We start from the raw sequence: 21,393 nt of genomic DNA on the forward strand, positions 1-21,393 counted from the left end.
AGAATGCATTTTAATAAATCAATCAGATTTATTGGTACTTCTATTGGGCTGTTAAGTTTTTATTTCAATTTTTAAAATTTAATAACACTGTATTGTTTTCACTATTCATTTTTAAGATTAAAGTCTACGGGAAGCAACTCCTGCTGGTTTTCCATTTGCAGGAATAACGAAAAGTTTCCCTTTAACGTTTAAGAAGTGAGTCGATCTCTGAACTACTTTCACAATATTTCCCAAAACCAAAACCTGTTCTAAAATAAAAATCTTCTTGTAAAGACCCAGATTCAATTCTTTTAAAGCAAATTTTTACAGAAAAGAGAACTGATTAAAGGAAAATGCTAGATTCTGGGCTCTGGTGATGTGGAGAGACCAATGGATGGACAATGGCTTTGCAGGGAACCAGTTTGATTAGCCAGCTTTGCCGAAGAAAGCAAGCAGGTCCAACAGGAAGGGAACCAGGCAACAAATCCCCAGCCTCTCTCACCTCCCACCCTCCCAGCTGCTGCTGCTGTTTCCCACCCGTGGAACCAACCAAAAGCCAGAGGGCAAGGGACCCTCAGTGATGCAGTAGGTGGAGCAGAGAGTGAATCTGCAGGGGCAGATGGAGATTTGTGCAGTTGCGGGTGAGAATTCTGCTGCGAACATTTAGCAGATTGGTGGAGAGAGCCAGGAGGCCCGGGTCAGACTGGCCACGCTTCACACCTGCTGTGCAGTATAGGACAGTCCCTCCCCTCTGTCCACCGGGGTAGCAGACGTTCCCCCCAGGAGTGCAGAGAAGCTGAAGTGAGTCAGTGCAGACTAGGGGTTATCGGGCACACAGTAGGCTTGCTGGTCAAACCAGAAGATCATCTGCCCTTTCTAAGAGAGGATCCAGCCCCTCCCCTCTCCTCCCTGCTCCACAGGCCTGAGCCTGCTCTTCACAATCATTTAGGATAACCTAATGTCCTCGGCATAGCCATGGTCAGTCCTCCCCTGCCAGTTTGTTTACACGGTCTCCTTGCTGTCGTAAATGCCACCGCACCCCTTCTCACCTTGTCCACCCTGCTGCGTACAGACCAGGAGCTCGAGGCCCAGAAATGGAAGCAACTAGTCCAAAGCCACGAAGGTCAGTTGGTAGTTGAGTGGATATACAGGGGCCTGGTTGGCCAGGACATCAGCAGGGAGGCCCTTTCCCTGGCACTGGCCTGATTTCCTGGCCTGCCCACCCCCCCACCCCAGGAGGCAGGGGAGTCCTGGTCGAGTTTCTGGCTGTCTATAATTTTCTAGCCTAATTAAACACCTGCAAATCCATTTGCTGCTAATGATATAGAGGGAGCCCCAGGGAATTTTGGAAGAAAACAATCATTCAAACTGAAAGAATAAATAAGTGCAGTTCTGCAGGAGTGTAGGTGCCAACGGGAGTTCCGGTGATTTCAACACCCCCCCCCCCCATATCCAGCAGGCCACCCCTCCCCTTTCTTTTATGGATAAGCGATGGCCTTTTGGTCTTAAGTAAAGAGATTGCAAAAGTATCTTCAAGGCCCCTCTTCCTCCCATGGCTTTCCTGGGCCCAGCAAGGAAAGCCCCGGTTCCAATCTCTGCCTGGGCAAACTGGCTGTGTGGCCTTGGGTGGATGTCTACCCTCTCGGGGTCCCAACCTTTCTCACCTGTATAAAGGAATAATGGTCTGTCTCCTGTTGTCCTCATCCTGCCAGCCCAGGAGATGGGAAAGCATGCAGACTCAGCCGTTCTCATCTCTCTCCCCATCTTCTGACAGCCTACCATACTGCAGTCACACTCGACTTCCTGCCACTCCCCAAATATACCCCATGAGATAGAGAAGGTGTATCAGTTAGATTTCGCTGTGTAAAAGCCAGCTCCCAAATTCAGTAGTTGCTTTAAAACAATAAGCATTTACCGGTCGTCCGGGCTGACCTGAGTCGGGATTCTCCTTCTGTGGCAGACCGATTACAAAATTGGCCCCCGTTCTTCATCCTTGCCCCCCATCCCTGTCCTTTGCAGTATGACTGTACAATTCCTCCCATCAAGTGGGGGAGGTGGTTTTTCTACCCCATTAATCTGGCCTGGCCTTGTGACTTGCTTTGATGAATAGAAGGTGGTAGAAGTGATGATGGGCCAGTTCTGAGCTTTAAGGGGCCTTAAGGGGCCTTGCATGCTTCTGCTCATTCGGGACCCCTGTCACTGCCGCCGTGAGAACAACCCCGGCTAGCCTGCGGGGGACTGAAAGACACCATGAAAAGAGGCGCCACGGGGCGCCTGGGTGGCGCAGTCGGCTAAGCGTCCGACTTCAGCCAGGTCACGATCTCGCGGTCCGTGAGTTCGAGCCCCGCGTCGGGCTCTGGGCTGATGGCTCAGAGCCTGGAGCCTGTTTCCGATTCTGTGTCTCCCTCTCTCTCTGCCCCTCCCCCGTTCATGCTCTGTCTCTCTCTGTCCCAAAAAATAAATAAACGTTGAAAAAAAAATTAAAAAAAAAAAAAAAAAAAAGAAAAGAGGCGCCAGCCATCTTGGCCCCGGCCAGCCTGGACCCGACAGCTCTGGTCATCCAGGACGACCGAAGGTCTCAGTTTGAGGTGTTTCACGGCAGGCAGGTCTTGCAGCGATGTACCTGGGACAGTTCCAGGTACATCAGCAAACCGGAATGGTTTGGTCCTCTACAACTGGCTCAGCAGGTGTCTCAGGTGGAGGAATAAGCCCGTCTGGGATTAGAAGCAGCCGCCAGCTGACGTGTAAATTGTAAATGCTTATCATTTGAAACCAACTGCTGAATTTGGGAGGGGATTTGTCATACAGCAAAATCTAATTGGAGGACCTTCTCCATTTCTGTGTGAAGAACTCAGAGCTGCTGCCCGTGCACGGCGCAACTGCAGGGGGAGCCAGTCACAGGGACTACCTCGTGAATGGCAGTGCTTGGAACTGTGCAGGACAGAGCCCCGGATAAACTCTTCAAGGCCCCGGTTCAAATGTAACCTCCTCTGTGAAGCCTTCCTAGATTCCCCTGGATTTAATTTATTAGGGAAAAGGACTCTTTTGTGCTGAAAGAGTATAGGTCTTGGAGTCAGACAGGCCTGGTTCAAAGGCCCCACCCCTCACACCTCTGGCAAGTTACTTTAACCTCATTTGGCAAATTAGGATGACGATAACTGTCATCCGCTGGGGTTGTCAGGCGGAGTGGCTGCGTGCCTAGTTCCCAGCCAACAGTGTGCGCTAAGCCAGGTTGTATCATGAAAGACTGAAGCACAAGCTTTTCTCTCTGACTCCGTTGCTGTTGCTCCCTCCCCGGGCTCTAAGAATTTCTTTTCTTCCAAAATACAATCACCTCCTCACTGGTCTCCTGGCCTCCAGGCTTGCTCTGTATTATGCATTGGAGCCAAAGGGTAGCATCTTGTTTTTTTGTACTTAACCTGTTTTGGAGATCGATTCATATTTGTAATAACTACAGCCTACACATACTTACCATGTGCCAGGCACTGGTCTAAATGCCTTAAGACCCGTTTTTGTTTTTTTTTTTTTTCCAACGTTTTTTTTTATTTATTATTTTTGGGACAGAGAGAGACAGAGCATGAACGGGGGAGGGGCAGAGAGAGGGGGAGACACAGAATCAGAAACAGGCTCCAGGCTCCGAGCCATCAGCCCAGAGCCTGACTCGGGGCTCGAACTCACGGACCGCGAGATCGTGACCTGGCTGAAGTCGGACGCTTAACCGACTGCGCCACCCAGGCGCCCCGCCTTAAGACCCGTTTTTGTTGTTGTTGTTGTTCTGTTTTGTTTTGTTTTGTTTCACTCATGTACCCTCAGCATAACCTTTTGAGGTAGGTGGCATTATTATTACTGCTACTAATCCCACTTTAGAGATATGAAAACTGAGGCACAGACAGGCTAGGTAACTGGTTAGGTAACTGGCCCGAGGTCACACAGCCAATAAGCAGCAGAGCTGGGATTAGGACCTGGGCATTCTGACTGCAGAGTCCACGTTCTGAGGCACCACATTAATCCACTTTGGTACACTTCAGGCAGTTTCATGAAATTCCATTATATCCAGACATGGTCGTTTATTTAACCAGCCTCCTCTTGATGGCCATTATTTGCCACTGCGAACAAGGCTGCACTTGTATCTCTGTCATTTGTCTTTCTGGACATGTGGAAGTGTATCTGTTGGATTAATTCCTGGAAGTTGAATGGCTGGGTCATAGGGTATGTGCAGTTTTATATTTGATAGATATCTCCAGATTGTCCTCCCAAGAACTGTAACCATTTATACTATGGTCAACAATGCATGAGAAAGCTTGCTGCCCTACACTCTTACCGACATGGGACTTCGCGAAAAATTTTGGTCTCTGTCATCTAACAGGGGCAAATGGTAGCTTGATGTGGTTTTTATTGGCATCTCTTGTGCTGTAATTGAGCGTGGACATCTTTTCATATGGTTAGAAGACACTTGTATGTTTATTCTTGAGCCATCAGCCCATGTCCTGTGCCCATTTTCCTTTTGGATTATTGATTAAAAATGGACCCGTGGTCTCATGTATACATAAATGCTTGGTTATTTTAATTTTATTTGTGGAAAATTTTTTCCAATCAGACATATTCAGTTTTAGAGGTCACGCTCATATTTTCTCCCAAGGATTCTGGGTTTGAATCATTTAGAGAAACTCCCAAACTCAGAATCACGAAAGAATTACCCATGTTTGCTTCAGCACTCTCACAGTTTTGTTTATTTACCTTTAAATCTTTGACCCATCCAAAATTAATGTTGGCATAAATAGTGACATGTGGTTCCAAGCTGCTTTTTTCCAGTTATTTCAATATCATTTATTAAATAATCCATTTTTACCCACTCATTTGCAATGACATCTTTCTCAAATTAAAGTTTCATATGTGTTTGTGTCTAATTCTGGATTCTTTTTTATCATCTTCCCAGCTATTCTTTTTAGGGGTTTTTTGTGGCATAATATAAATATAATAAAATACACAGATTTCAAGTGTTCAGTTCAATATATTTTGGAAATTGTATATATGTGTGACTACCACTCAGAATAAGACAGAACATTTCCATCATCCCAGAAGGTTCCCTCATGCTGCGTCCTCGTCTCCACACCCACAGTGCAAGAGGCCACAACTTCGCATTTTTTTGCTGTGGAGCTGTTTTGCTTGTTCTAAAATGTCACATAAGTGGAATTATGTGGCATCCACATATTTATGTAAGCCTTCTTTCGTTCAACATAATGTTCTTGAAATGTATCCAAGTTGTTGTGACTATCAATAGTTTGATCCTTTTTATTGCTGTGCTGTTCTATTATATGAATATTCCAGTTTGTTGAGCCAATCTCCTATCAATAGACACCGGGGCTATTTCTAGTTTGGGACTACTGTGACTAGAGCTGTTATGAACATTCTTATGAAATGTTTTTTATGAATATATTTTTTCATCTGTCGTCAATGGAATTGCTGAGTTGGAGAGTAGATATATATTTAGTTTTATGATAAGCTTTCAGACTTTTTTTCAAAAGTTGCTGTGCCATTTTGCTTTCTGACCAACAATATAAAAGAATTTCAAGGGGGCCTGCCTGGCTCAGTCGGTAGAGCATGAGACTCTTGATCTTGGGATTGTGATTTCAAGTCCATCCTTGCTAATAGTTGGTGTTGCCACTTTTTAAAAATATGGGGGCGCCTGAGTGGCTCAGTCGGTTGAGCGTCCGATTCTTGATTTCAGCTCGGGTCATGATCTCATGGTTTGTGAGTTAGAGCCCCACATTGGGCTCCCCACTGGTAGTGTGGAGCCTGCTTGAGATTCTCTCTCTCTCCCTCTCTCTCTGCCCCTCCTCTGATTGCTCTCTCTCTCAAATATATAAAGAAAACATTTTTAAAAATTAAAAAATGTTAATTATTCTGGTGTGTGTGTAGTTGTATCTTATTGTGGTTTAATTTGCATTTCCATGATGACTAATGGTGTCAAGCCCTTCTTCATTTGCTTATTGGCCATTTGCATATCTTCCTTTGTGAAGTATCTGTTCAAAATTTTTGCTTATTTAAAAAATCGGGTTGTCTTTTTTATTATTGAGTTGTGAGAGTTCTTCATATTTCCCAGATACCAATCCTTTTTCATATATATATGTTTTGCAAATTTTTTTTTTACCAATCTGTGGTTTGCCTATTCATTTTCTCAGTGATGTCTTTTGATGGCAGAAGCTTTTAATTTCCAAGTCTAACATCAGTTTTTCAGTTTATGGTGATTTTACATCCTATTCAAGAAATCTTTGTTTACCTCTAAAGTACCCAAAAATATTCTGCTATGTTTTCTTCTAGAAGCTTTCGGATTTTGATGTTTCCATTTAGGTATATAATCCATATGAAACTAATGTTTGTGTGTGGTGTGAGTTTAGTATTTTCTCATGTGGCTCTCCAGTTGTTTGTTCCAATACCGCTTGTTAAAAAACACGTTCCTGCTCCAATGAATTGTTTTGTGCCTTGATTGGAACTTATATAAGCATATGTGGAAAGTCTATTTGGATTTTCTTTAAAAAAATATTTTTTCATGTTTATTTATTTTGAAGGAGAGAGAGAGCCTGAGCAGGGGAGGGGCAGAGAGGAGACACAGAATCTGAAGCGGGCTCCAGGCTCTGAGCTGTCAGCACAGAGGCTGAACCCGTGAGCCGTGAGATCATGACCTGAGCCGAAGTCGGATGCTTAACCGACTGAGCCACTCAGGCGCCCCTAGAAGAGTCTTTTTGGATTTTCTATTCTGCTCCTTTGATATATTTGTCTATGCTTACATTGATACTGCATTGTCCTAATTACTATAGTTCTAAAGTAAGTCTTTAAGGCAGCCAGTATTAGTTATTCAGACTTCTTCATTTTAATATTGTTTCAGTTATTCTAGGCTCTTAAATTCTCATATGAACTTTAGAATCGGTTTGTCAACCTTTCAAAAAAGCCTACTGTGGTTATGATAGGGATTGTGCTGAATCTATCTGTCAATGTGTGGATAATCTTAATTATATCAGGTCTTCTAATCCATGGTGCTTGTCTCCATTTATTTCATTATTATTTCATTTCTTTTAGCCATATTTTGTAGCTTTTAGATATAGGCTTACACGTATTTTATTAGACATATTCCTAGTATTTGATGTTTTCTGATGACAACATAAGTGGTATTTTTACAATTTCATTTTACAATTGTTTTTTTTGCTAACATACAGATATTAAGTTGATTTTTATCAGCTTCCCTCATACCTATAACCTTGTCAAATTTACTTGTTGGTTCTCGTAATTCTTTACAGGTCCCAAAGGGTTTTCTATGTAAACAATGTATCATTTGTGGATTCCAATAGTTTAACTTATTCCTTTCCAATCCTTATGACTTTTATTGCTTTTTCTTGTTTTATTGCACTACCTAAGACTTCCACTTCTACGTCAAATAAAAGTGGTGAGAGTAGACATCCTTGCCTCATTCCTGTACTTGGGAAAAACTTCATATTTCCCCTTTGCTGATAGTTTTTTTTTATCACGAGTAGGTTTTGAATTTTGTCAAATGATTTTTCTGCATCTGCTGGAATGGTCGTGTGAGTTTTTCTCCTTTATCAAATATATATTTGAAATGATTCACAAATATATATTTGAAATGATTCACATAATGTGAATCACATTAATTGATTTCTGAGTGTGAAACTAACCTTGCCTTTCTGGAACAAATCTCACTTGGTAATGATGTACTATTCTTTTAATACATTGCTCGAGTCTACTCATTAATATTTTATTAAGGATCTTCACATCTATATTCATTGTCTGCAGTTTCTTTTCTCCTAATATCTTTATCAAGCTTCTGTATCAGGAATATGCTGGTCCCATAAAATAAGTTGGGAAATGCCCATATTATTTTCTCCACAGATGATAAAATTCAACATTCACGGCTGATTTTAAAGCTCTATTTTCTGAAGGTGTTTGTATAGAGTTGGTGTTATTTATTCTTTCAAAGTTTCATAAAATTCACGGGTGAAGCCCATATGCACTCTGAGTTTTCTTTGTGGGAAGGATTTTTACTACAAATTCTATTTCTTTAATAGATAGGGGCCTATTTAGGTTTTCTATCTCTTCTTTTGTCAGTTTTCCTAGAATTGCATTTTTAGAGACCTTCCTTGTCCGTTTCATCCAAGTTGTCAAGTTTTGCATAAACTTGTTTAGAATGTTCTCCAGCTATTCTTACATGTTTTTCATGTGACCTTTAGAATCTGTCCATTTTCCCATGACAAAGAGTGCTTTGAACTCAATTCTTCTATTTCCTGGGCACTCATATAGACTATATACGCTAGCCTTTCTTGTAAAAAAGGTGGTCATATGACAGAGCTCTAGCCAATGGCATGTGAGTGGAAGTGATGTGTATCACTTCTAAGACCGGCCCATAAAAATTTCCCATATTTAATCATTCATGTTTCTCTGCCAGTGTCAGGCAGATGAGCATAGTTACTTTGAAAACTATATGTTGAAAATAGCAGGGCCAAAAATTAAAGATATCTGATTGAGAGAAAGACTCACACACACACACACACACACACACACACGTGCACACACACACAGATATCCACTGACCAGGAATATCTATTTTGAGCTTCATATAAACTAGAAATAAACACCTATCATTTTCTAGCTATTATATACTTGGGTTTGTTTGTTAAAGCAATTGCTCTACACTAATTAATATATACTACTAAGAACTCTATTTCTAATTTTATTGGAATCATTTCAAATATATATTTGACTTCTTTTCACTGTCTTCCCATATAAGAACTGAGTATTTCTTTCCATTTATTCCTGTTTTGTTTTAGGCATCCAGTAGCATTAAAATTTTTTTTGTAGAGATCTGGCATTTTTCTTATTAAATGTGTGGGTAGATATTTGATCTTTTTAATATTTATTTATTTATTTTGAGAGAGAGAGAGAGAGAGAGAGAGAGAAAGAAAGCGAGTGAGTAGCAGAGGGGCAGAGAGAGAGAGAGAGAGAATTCCAAACAGGTTCTGCACTGTCAGTGCAGAGCTCAATGTGAGGTGTGATCCCATGAATGGTGAATCATGACCTGAACCCAAATCAAGAGTTGGATGCTTAACCAACTGAGTCACTCAGGTTCCCCAATATTTTATCTTTTATATCTTGTCTTCTTTGCTATTTTTGAGATGGGATTTTTTCCTTTAATTATTTTTTATAATTCACTGTTCATGTATAAGAAAGTTATTAATTTTTATATTTTAATTTTATACCCAGTAATCTTACTGAGTTATCTTATTTGAAACAATTATTTCATTTTCTTGGGGTTTTCAAGTGTATAATCATAGCCTGCACAAAAACAATACTTTTGTCTCTTTCTTTCTGATATTATGCCCCCATTTCCTGTGAAATTATAGTGGCTCATATCTCCAGAGTAATGGTAAACAAGCTTGGTGAGAGGGAACATCCTTGTCTTGCTTGTGAATTTATTGGGAATGCTTCAAGTTGTTCACCATTATACAAACCTATGGCTTTTGCCAAATATATTTTATCCTATTAAGGAAATATCCTTCTATTTCTATTTTATTGAGAGGTTTTTAAAAATCAGGAATTAATGTTGAATTTTGTCAAATTATTTTACAGCATCTATACAGAAAATAACATACTTTACTTCCTCTTTTGATCTACTAATGATGACAGTTTATAATATTATATTCTTGATATTAATCTACATTAGTAGGTTTTCTAAAATTGAACCACTCACAGATTAGTTACAGACATGTGCTATTTTCTTAATATGCTCTGGATTCTAAACTATATTCCCCTATAAGGGTTCTCCAGAGTAATGGAACCAATAGGATGTGTGTGTGTTTGTATGTGTGTGTAGATGGAGATAGATATATAGGGATTTATTATAAAGAATTAACTTATGCAGTTATGGAGACAGAAAGTCCAGAACTGGGAGAGCAGATAGTGTAGCTCCAGTCTGAAGGCCTGTGAATAGGACAGCTGATGATTTAACTTTCAGTTCTAGTCTCAGTCTGAAGGCAGGAGATCAGTGTCTCATCTGGAAGACAGAGAGGAAGAATTCTCCCTTCCTCAGCCTCTGTTCTACTCAGGCCGTGAACAGATTGGGTGAGGCCCACTCACATTGGAGGGGGGTAACTTGCTTTACTCAGGCTACTGATTCAAATGTTAATCTCATCCAGAAACACCCTCATAGACACACCCAGAATAATGTTTGACCAAAATATCTGTGACCCAGTTTTAAGTTGACACATAAAAATAACAATCACATATCTTTTGTTCCCCAATTTTTTATTTAAATTCTAGTTAGTTAACATATAGTGTAATATTGCTTTCAGGAGTAGTATTCATCACTTACATACAACAACCAGTGCTCATCCCAACAAGTGCCCTCCTTAATACCAATTACCCATTTAGTCCATACCCCGCCCACCTCCCTCCACCAACCCTCAGTTTGTTCTCTATTGCTAAGAGTCTCTTATGGTTTGGGGTACCTGGGTGGCTCAGTCAATTAAGTGTCTGACTCTTTTTCTTTTTTAACTTTTTTTTTAAGTTTATTTGGAGAGAGAGAGAGAGAGAGTAAATGGGGGAGGGGCAGAGAGAGAGGGAGAGAGAGAGAATCCCAAACAGGCTCTGCACTATCAGCGTAGAGCTCTGATACAGGGCCTGAACTCACAAACCATGAGATCATGACCTGAGCTGAAATCAAGAGTCAGACACTTAACCAACTGAGCCACCCACCCCAAGTGTCCTATTCTTGATTTGGGCTCAGGTCATGATCTCACAACCTGTGGGATGGAGCCCCAGGTCAGGCTCTGTGCTGACAATGCAGAGCCTACTTGGGATTCTCTCTCTCCCTCTTCACTTCCCCTCCCCCACTCTCTCTCTCTTTCAGAAATAAACTTAAAAAAAGAGTCTTTTATGGTTTGCTTCCCTCTCTCTCTTCTCATATGGTCCTCTGTTTTGTTTCCTAAATTCCACATATGAGTGAAATCATATGGTATTTGTCTTTCTCTGACTGACTTATTTCACTTAGCATTATACATTCTAGCTCCATCCACATCATTACAAATCGCAAGGTTTCATTCTTTTTGATGGCTGAGTAATATTCCATTATAGATATATCTTCTTTGTCCATTCATCAGTTAATGGACAGTTAGGCTCTTTCCATAGTTTGGCTATTGTTGATAGTGCTGTTATAAACATCGGGGTGCATGTACCCCTTTGAATCTGTATTTTTGTATCCTTTGGGTAGATACCTAATAGTGCAATTGCTGGATTATAAGGTAGTTCTATTTTTAGCTTTTTGAGGACCCTTCATACCGTTCTCCAGAGTGGCTGTACCAGTTTGCACTCCCACCAACAGTGCAAGAGGGTTCCCCTTTCTCAGCATCCTCACCAACACCTGTTGTTTACTGTGTTGTTAGCCATTCTGACAGGTGTGAGATGGTACCTCACTGTGGTTTTGATTTATATTTCCCTGATGATGAGTGATGTTGAGCATCTTTTCATATATCTGTTGGCCATCTGGATATCTTCTTTGGAAATGTGTCTATTCATGTCTTCTAACCATTTCTTCACTGGGTTGTTTTTTGGGTTTGGGTTTGATAAGTTCTTTATAGATTTTGGATACTAATCCTTTATCAGATATGTCATTTGCAAATATCTTCTCTCATTCCATCAATTGCCTTTTAGTGAGGTTGATTGTTTCCTTCACTGTACAGAAGCTTTTTATCTTGATGAAGTCCCAGTGGTTCATGTTTGCTATTTCCCTTGCCTTCAGTGATGTGTCTTAAAAGTTACTGTGGCCGAGGTCAAAGAAGTTGCTGCCTGTTTTCTCTTTTAGGATGTTGATGTTTCCCATCTCGCATTTAGGTCTTTCATTTGTTTTGAATTTATTTTGGTGTATGGTGTAAGAAAGTGGTCCAGTTTCATTCTTCTGGATGTTACTGTTCAATTTCCCCAACATCATTTGTTGAAAAGACTGTCTTTTTTCCATTGAATATTCTTTCCTGCTTTATTGAAGATGAGTTGACCATATAGCTGTGGATCCATTTCTGGGTTTTCTATTCTGTTCCATTGATCTATGTGTCTGTGTTTGTGCCGGTACCCTACTGTCTTGGTGACTATACCTTTATAATATAGCTTGAAGTCTGGAGTTTTTATGCTTCTGGATTTGTTTTTCTTCTTTTTCAGGATTGCTTTGGCTATTCAGGGTCTTTTGTGGTTCCATACAAATTTTAGGATCATTTGTTCTAGCTCTGTGAAAAATGCTGGTGATATTTTGATAGCGATTGCATTAAATGTATAGATTGCTTTTAACCATCACAATTCTTTTTTTTTTTTCAACGTTTATTTTTATTTTTGGGACAGAGAGAGACAGAGCATGAACGGGGGAGGGGCAGAGAGAGAGGGAGACACAGAATCGGAAACAGGCTCCAGGCTCTGAGCCATCAGCCCAGAGCCCGACGCGGGGCTCGAACTCCTGGACCGCGAGATCGTGACCTGGCTGAAGTTGGACGCTTAACCGACTGCGCCACCCAGGCGCCCCTTAACCATCACAATTCTTAATACTCATTTTACTTAGGATAGTTGTACGCTCAGTATTTACATGAGACTGATTTATCGTTTTCTATTTTGTACTTTGCTGTGTCGTGTTATCAATGTTAAATTACCTTCATGAAAATAATTGGAAGTTCTCCTCCCTCTATGCTCCAGAACAGTTCACTTGGCATTGGTGGTATCTATTTCTTAGAGGCTTAGAAAAACCCACCTTTAAAACTTTTAGGGGAACCTGGCTGGCTCAGTCAGTAGAGAGTGCAACTCTTGATTTCAACGTCATGAGTCTGAGCCCTACATTGGGCGTAGCATTTACTTAAAAAATAAAATAGGGGCACCTGGGTGGCTCAGTCGGTTAAGTGTCCAACTTTGGCTCAGGTCATGATCTCACAGTTCGTGAGTTCGAGCCCCATGTCAGACTGTGCAGACGGCTCAGAGCCTGCTTTGGATTCTGTGTCTCCCTTTCTCTCTGCCCTCCCCTGCTTGCGCTGTCTGTCTCTCTCTCAAAAATAAATAAACATTAAAAAAATGTTTTAATAAAATAAAAATGTTTTGAGTAAAGAAATAAGCAAATAAATAATAAAACATTTAGAGGATGGTAGTTTTGGAGACTAGCTCTTTAACAATGTCCCTAGTTTATTCTGTGCTATTTGGTATTTTAAGATTTTCTTTCAAGAAAGGCAAATTTGATCTTATCTCACACCTGCTTAGACTATAACGCCTTCAGTGACTGTACCTCAAGGTAACCTAATAGTTAATGAAGGAAGTTTCTCATTACAGAAACATTTTAGCTTAAAAAAATGATAAAGGAATAATAGAATCAGAGTATCTTTATTTTCCAAGCCCTAATGAAATGACGGATTAGGTCTCTGTTAATCAATGACTGCTAATATCACAAAATGACAACCAGGCATTTTATTCTTCCTGATGGAAGTTCACAATACTACCTATGAATTATTCTTTCTAGGAAATCAGTATGAAGATGATCAAGCCTCTACTTCTAATCATCAATTTACAGGAAATACAGGAGACAGAAGAGCATGTTAAATAACGTAACTGGAACACAAACAAGAAAAATCCAGATGGCAGGGGGAAGCAGTAGGAGAAACCCTCAGATTAAGAGATTTATGAGATCCAGTAATCTAATGCAATGTGTGAATCTTATTTGGATCTACATTCAAACCAACTGTTAAAATCATGAGGCAACTGAGATTGGATATTTGACAATATTAAGGAATTCTGAGCAATATTTTAGGTGTTAGAATAATACAATAACATAACAACTAAATAAATAAAGAGAAGCCTTCCATAGTTTGCTCAGGCTGCCATAACAAAAGACGACATTGAGTGGGTAGTTTAAACAACAAAAATTTATTTTCTCACGGCCCTGGAGGTTAGAAGTCCAGGATCAAGGTACCAGCAGGATTGGTTTCTTCTGAGGACTCCCTCCTTGGCTTGTAGGTGGCCGTTTTCTCCCTGTGTTTCCTATCTTCCTCCTTTTGTGTATGTCTGTGTTCTAATCTCCTTTTATAAAGACAGCAGTCATAGCAGACTAGAGCTACTGTAATGGCCTCAGTTTAACTTAATTACCCCTTTCAAGACCCTATTGCCAAATACAGTCACCTTCTGAGGTACTGGAAATTAAAGCTCCAACAGATGAATTTGGGGGGACATCAATCAGCCCATAACAATTGTGATTATGTTTTTTTTTTTTTGAAGAATCCTTACTTTTGAAGCTTTACACTAACATTTTAATGTATTAAATGATATGCCATCCAGGGTTTGCTTTTCAACAATCCAATTTGCCGAGGAGGGTGGCAGTGGAGGTAAAAGTCAAACAAACTTGGCCATCAGCAAATAACTGTTGGGAGTTGAAAGATGGGTACATGGGGCTAATTATTCTATTCTCTGTATTGGTATATATATTTGAAATTATCTATAACAAAACCTTTTCAAAACACACCAACCTTCAGTGGCTTCCCATCACTTGCTGAGTGAACTCCAAATTTCTGACCCCAGTCTCTTTCATTCCCCCCTCCGCCTCCTCCCCACCCCCTTCGGCCTGCAGCTTCCACCAAACATAGCAGGCCGGTCCTCATCCTCCCAACTTTGTTCCTGTTTTTCCCCTTGCTCATGATGTCCTTCCCCTGTTTTTCTTCTCCTCCAGGGTCCCCTCCTCCAGGAAGTCTTCCCTGATCTCCAGGCTGGGAAGTTTCCCTCCTCTGGGCTTCCCATGCCCATGTTTCCTGGTGCTAACCCACCTTTGTCGTGACCATGGGTTTCTTTCTCCCTTCTTCCTCTCCCCTCCACTCCCTGACCCCACCCCTCACCCCACCCCCGTCTACATGAGGACACATGCCCCCTTCACCACACACACACACACACACACACACACACACAATGAGCTCCTTGAGGACTGGGACTCATCCCATTGTTTTCTGGGCCCAGGAAGCGATTAGCAGCAGGGAGTGGGGGTGACTGGCAGTCACAGGCATTTCCTAGGGAGGCTGCCAGCCTCGTGATAACACAAGATGGTCTTACTTCAGCCCAAGGGCAGCTGCTGAGTGCTGGGGGTGACTTTTAAGGAACATGAGTCTGCGTAGGAGGAAAGAGGCTGTTCCCTGCCTCTGACAGGGAGATTCTGGCCAGGTGCCAAGGCCTGGTACCACTGGAATTCTGGTTTCCAGAAGGCTGTTCTCCTAGACATGTGCGGAAAGTTTCCTAAGCCCCTCCTTTTCTCCTTGGGACCCTCTCCCAGTCTGTTCCCCTCTCTCTTGTACAGATGAGGAAACTGAGGCTCAGCAAAGAAATCACCTGCCCATTTTCTAGCTGTGTGCCCTTGGGCAGGGGCCTTAGCCCCTCTGAGCTTGGATGTCACCCTAAGTAGTCAGGATGAACAATAATGCCTGCTCCCTGATGACTGTCCCTCTCCCCAACAAGAATTAAAAGACCCATCCTGGATCAGTGTTCTCGGCCTGCCACTCCCTTCATTAGTTGTATATCCTGGGGGAAGTTCTTGCCTCCTGCCAGCCACAGTGTTCCCATCTGCCAAACGGGCATTCCTGGGGCTTGCTGGTCACCATCTTCCTCTCTGCAATTCTATTCTGAAACCTGGCTAGTGCGAGGCACCCAAGCTAGAGAGCATAGATCGAAGGGCTTCCGGGTCTGCTGCTACCTGAAGCAGTTGAAGGGTTGCATGCTAGAACTGAGATTTCTGCAGACTCGTGCCAGGAACTAATTAGCAGAGAGAACTCTGCAGAAGCAGGTCCTTGATTATCTCCTTTGGCCACTTCCAGATGACTTAAGTCTGACCCCAAAGCCTTTTGGCAGCTGAGCTGGTCCCTGATCCTTGCAGCCCTGAGTGGAGCTTCCTGCCGGATCATAGCCTCCCCCCAGGGTCTCCAGCCCGCCCCTGTCTAGAGAGTCCCTGGCCAAGACGACCAAGGCAAAACTCTTCAGCCTGGTTGCTGCCCACTTGCGGACTCCTGCCAGAATCTCATTTCTACCAGGCCCTGTGTAGAGACTCCAACCCACCATGTCTGGTCCTCCTCAACCCTTTCGTTCAGGATGCTCGGCTCACAGATGACAGCTACCCTTACCCTCTCCTGAAGACAGTAGTGTAAAGCTTTCAAAGACAATTCATGCATCTCTCTGCCATCACCTCCAGGAAGCCTCCCCTGACTACCCTAGCCCACAATAAACTTTCCTTCCTCTGACTTCCCTTCGTGTCTTAGCTACTAGACCGTGAGTGCCCTGAGGGTGGGAACAGGGCCTGATTCAAATTTGGGGGGTTGGCAGGGGGGTGGAGGTGGGGGTCGGTGTCCCAGTACTCCAGGGAGGCAGTTTGGCCAGATTGGGTTTAAACTGCATCTCAGCCGCTTTTCAGAGTTTTGACCTCTCTGAGCCTCAGTTTTTCATCTGAACAATGGCCACAATATGGATGATTCTGTCCCAGATTGACTGCCTGGAGGGAGATGTACTCCGTGAACTCCTTGAATTTCAGCCACACTCAGCAAAGATTTGGGCTCAGAGCCTGGCTCTGGATATTAATCTGTTAATCCTCACCCCTGTCACTGAATTTTACAGTTGCTGTCTGTGAAATCCCCTTATCACCTTAATCTTCCTTAGTCTGCCATTCCCTCTCTTCCCATCCCCCCCCCGTCCCCATCCCACCCCCATTCTTCCATCTTCTAACACCTCCCCCCTAGAGAAGGAGGGAAGCCTGCCTGGTCTTGGGTCCTGGGTGAGCCTGGAAGGAAGCACTGTGCCTGAGAGCTCTTCCTACTGTGCCCCAGGGGAGCCAGAGTGGGAGAGGGCTTCCAACCTATACCCCCAAATGTCCTAACATGAAGAAATGTGCTCCATCACTTACAAATTCCCACGGGCCTGTGCTGGGCACTGGGGACCCTGGAGTAGAGCCCTTAGGAAGCTCACACACTGCTAGAGATGATGCCTCCTGCCCCAGTACTCCTGAGGGACACCCAGCGGCTGGGACCTATGGGATGATGGGGGAGGGATGCACCAGGAGGAGAGGAGTAAACAGCACAAAGCAGTTGAGCTGGGCATGGGGTGAGGGACTTGCTTCCTGCAACCTGTGCCCTCAATCAGGGTCCCAAAGTCAGAGGCGTTAGTGCTCTGCAGCCAGCTTGAAATACACATTTGAACAAGGGGCCCCACATTTTCATTTTGCACCGAGCCCTGCAAATTATGTACCAGTCCTGCATGGGGTGAAGCTGAGACTACCACCTAAGGGGCCAGAGAACGTCATCCCACAGAGGGAGGGCAGGATTGGGGCATGACTTATCCCTGACACTGAGTGACCCTGGACAAGTTCTTTTCTCCCTGCTGGGTCTGTTTCCCCATATGAATGTGGAGGAGAGCAATTAGGTGATGAGATGTAAAGATGTAGAAGAGGGTGGGGAGGCAAGAGCAGGAGAGTTCAGAGGGGAGGCCTTCTTCTAGCCCACTTCCTCTCCCCACCTGCCTGACCAGCCCTCCTGGACCCTCCTGGCAGCTAATCTGATTACAGAATCCTGTGGAATGTGCTGAGAGTGCCAATGGACTCCTGTTTTCCTGGCAAAACCCTGATTGCATTGTTCTGGGCTCTTAGTTCCTCTGAGGACTTGCTGGTCACTCCAGTCCCCTGCAGGCTTGGGGGATAGTACCCCTTCCTACCTTTCCATAGCCAACCCCTCCACAGAAAACCAAACTTTCTTTAAAGATCTCCCCCCTATCTGGGGATGATGAGGTGGCCTAAAACTTCCCAGACCCAAGGCTGGTCCAAGCAAGCTTTGAGTAAGTCCCTACCACCCCACCCCTGGCTTAACTGAGCCCTGAGGCCCTGGATCCCTAGGCTGCCCTTCCTATGGCCTGGCCACACCCACCGATTCCTCCATAACCCTGCAGGACTAGTGGGGGCCCAATACCCCTGGGGTGAGCCCCACCCCCCCCATAGAAGTCCTCTAGATTCCATCCCTGTGTGCTTGAGCAGGGCTCCAGGCAGGTGGTGGTGGAAGACGAGTGATCTCAAAGGGTGCCAGGGGACCTCCACAAGAAGCCAGACCATTTGGGATCTAACCTCCAACCCAATCTCTCATGTGGGGGCTGTTTGTTAAGTAGGTAGCTTATACTACCTGAAATGGATCACAAATGGAATTTTTCATCCTCCTGAAACCCTGTTCCTCCTTCTGGGTTCCTCGTCTCCGAGGGGAAACATCCATCCATCAGGCACCCAAGTCAGAACCTAGACCTCTCCTTCTCCTCACTGGGTCCCCCCCATCCCTCTCTACCCTGTTTTGCACTTGCCCTCTGGCTTCCAGGTGAGTTTGGCCAATGGGAGGTACCATCTGCAGTGGGAGGTAAGGTTGGGGTATTTGCTGCCAGACTTCCTCCCTGCCAGGCACCCTCTCCCACAGCTACCCTGTCCTGTTCTAAACAACCTTGCCCTCTCTCTAGGAAGGGGAGGTGATGGCTCCCAGATGTGGCCAGCTTGGGCCCCTGCTAGAAACACCCTCTCCCCTCTCCCACCACCACCCCCCCCCCATCACAGTCACCAAGTCCTCTCAATTGTACCCTGTCACTCCCAAACCCACCCTCTTCTCTTGTCTTCCCCACTTGTTATCTGACATCCTGGTAGCTGTAGACAGGTTTCTTCACCCCACCCTGGTTCCCCCAATTCATCGTTCACTAGAAGCCACAGTGGCTTCTCAAAATGCAAACCTTTAAGGAAATATTTTTAATATTGAAAACATTTTCTCATGAAAGCAGGACTTGCTTATTGTGCAAAGTGTCAAACAGAGAGTTATAAAGTGAAAAGTAAAAATCACCCTCCCCTCCCCTGGCCCGCACAGCATCCCCTTCCTCAAAGCCGCCATGGTTGAGGGTTCCTTGTGGATCCTGACACACAGTTTCTATTCATACGTGCATATATAAAAGTACATCTTTTTTCTTCACGCAAACGGAATCCTATCATAAATAAGAGCCTGCGAGTACTTTTTCATTTCTAACACATCTTGGAGGACTTCATCTGTCACATGCATAGATTTAACTCTTTCTTTTAGCTGGTTGCTTAGTATTTTGTGATATGAATCTATCAGTTTTCTCATCCATCTCCTCGTTAGTGGATGTTCCCTTATTTCACATTTTTGATGGCTACCTTGCTGCCACAGGCATTCTTGTCCAAATATCACTGCGACGCTGCGTGGGCATCTCTGAAGGGTTGACCTGCTGGGTCAAAGATAATGTGCATTTAAAATTTGCATGGATGGGTCACATTGCCCTGCCAAACACCTTCCAACCTACGCGTCCACCAACAGAAGATGAGGGTGTCTATTTCCCCCACATCTTTGTCAAAACTGGGTTTTAAGAGGAAAACCTAACCTTGTGAATTTCCTGCTTAAAACCCCTCACTCCTCAAGGAGGTGGAGCGTACGTCCCCAGCCCACACTTGTGGGCTAGAAACCCACCAGAAACCGCCTTCCAAAGAGTACAGTATGGGAAGCAGGGGAAGAGTAACTTTACAGTTACAGTAGGGAAACCTGACAAACCTGACCTTGGCCAAGTGATAAAGGTTAACATCAACATTCGAGAAGTCGTGCTGACAGTAAGTACTCTTGTTACACTGTCATGAAAATAGCCCTTTATGTCTGTCTTCTTTCTCCCCAAAACCCATAGCCCCAGACTAATCATGAGTAAAGCATCAGACAAATCCCAATGGAGGCACGTTCTGCAAAATAACTGACCAAACTGTCAAGGTCATCAAAAGCAAGGAAGGAGTAAGAAAGTGTCACAGCCAAAGGGTTGCCTAAGCTAACTTGACAACCAGGGTATCCTGGATTGGATCCTGAGACAAGAAAAGGACATTAGGTGAAAACTAAAGAAATCTGAATAAGGTATGGGCTTAATAATAATGTACTGATATTGGTTTGTTAGTTATAACAAATGTACCATACTGATGTAAGATGTTAAAAACAGGAGGAACTGGGTGGGGGCACCTGGATGGCTCAGTCAGTAGAGACTTCTGCTCAGGTCATGATCTCACGGTTCGTGAATTTGAACTCCACATCAGGCTGTCTGCTGTCAGCACAGGGCCCGCTTCAGATCCTCTGTCTCCCTCTCTCTGCCCCTCCCTGACTCACTATTGCTTGTGTTCTGTAATGTGATAAATAAATATTAAAAAATAGTTTTTTTTTAAAATAGGAGAAACTGGGTGTATAGAAATTCTCTGTACCACCTTCACAATTTTTCTGGAAATTTAAAACTGTTCTACAATATACTTTTAGTGGGGCGCCTGGGTGGCTCGGTCGGTTAAGCATCTGACTTAGGCTCAGGTCATGATCTCACGGTTTGTGAGTTCAAAGCGTGGAGCTCAAAGCATGGAGCCTGCTTCAGATTCCGTGTCTCCCTCTCTCTCTGCCCCTCCCGCCCACACGTGCTCTCTCTCTCTCTCAAAAATAAACATTACAATTTTTTTTTCAAATGTACTTTAAAAAAGCAAGCATCGCGTGAGCATCAGGGGACCTCTGAGATCAGGCCCTTGCCTCCTGTTGCGTCTCTCTCCTCTCTCCTTCCAGTACATCCCACTCCCACCATATCTCCAAGTTGAATTTTCTAGAAAGCACCATGATGATCAATTCTTCCAGGGAAATGACATTCCTCTCCCTGGCCATTCTTTTCCCTTCCCTACCTGATGAGTACTTCCTACTCAAAGTCAAAACCCAAAGTAAAGAAGACCTCCTCTGAAAAGCCTGCCTCTCTCTTCTGACCCCACCCCAGGCCGGCATAGTGCATGACCCCAGGGGCCTCCAGGGATTGCCAGGAAAGCTTCCCAAGGGAGCGGGACGGGACCTGGATGTGGGGCCTGTATGCCTTTCCTGTGGCAGCTGTAACAAACCGAGTGGCTTAACACAACAGAAATATATTCCCTCTCAGTGTTGGAGGCCAGAAGCCCGAAATCCCAGGGGTGGGGCAGGGCTGCACTCCCTTCAGGGGCTCTGAGAGGGGTCCTCTTTTGCCTCTTGTGGGGGCTACCAGCGTCCTTGGCTCGTGACAACATCGGTCCAATCTCCACGTGCCCTTCTTCTCTATACGTGTCTCTCTCCTTCCATCTCATTGTTACAAGGACATTTGCCATTGGATTTAGAGCCCACTTGAATAATTCAGGAGGATCTCCTCGTTTCAAAATCTTTAACTTATATATCTGCCAAGACCCTCTTCCCAAATGAGGCAAAATTTGTAGGCTCTGGAGATTAGGGCATACACATATATTTTGGGGAGCTACTATTCATCCCACTACGGGTCCCAAAGTGGCTGGCCTCCAAAGCCCTTTCCTGGCCT

This window comes from Prionailurus bengalensis, chromosome C1, assembly GCF_016509475.1.
Source record: "Prionailurus bengalensis isolate Pbe53 chromosome C1, Fcat_Pben_1.1_paternal_pri, whole genome shotgun sequence".
NCBI lineage: Eukaryota > Metazoa > Chordata > Mammalia > Carnivora > Felidae > Prionailurus > Prionailurus bengalensis.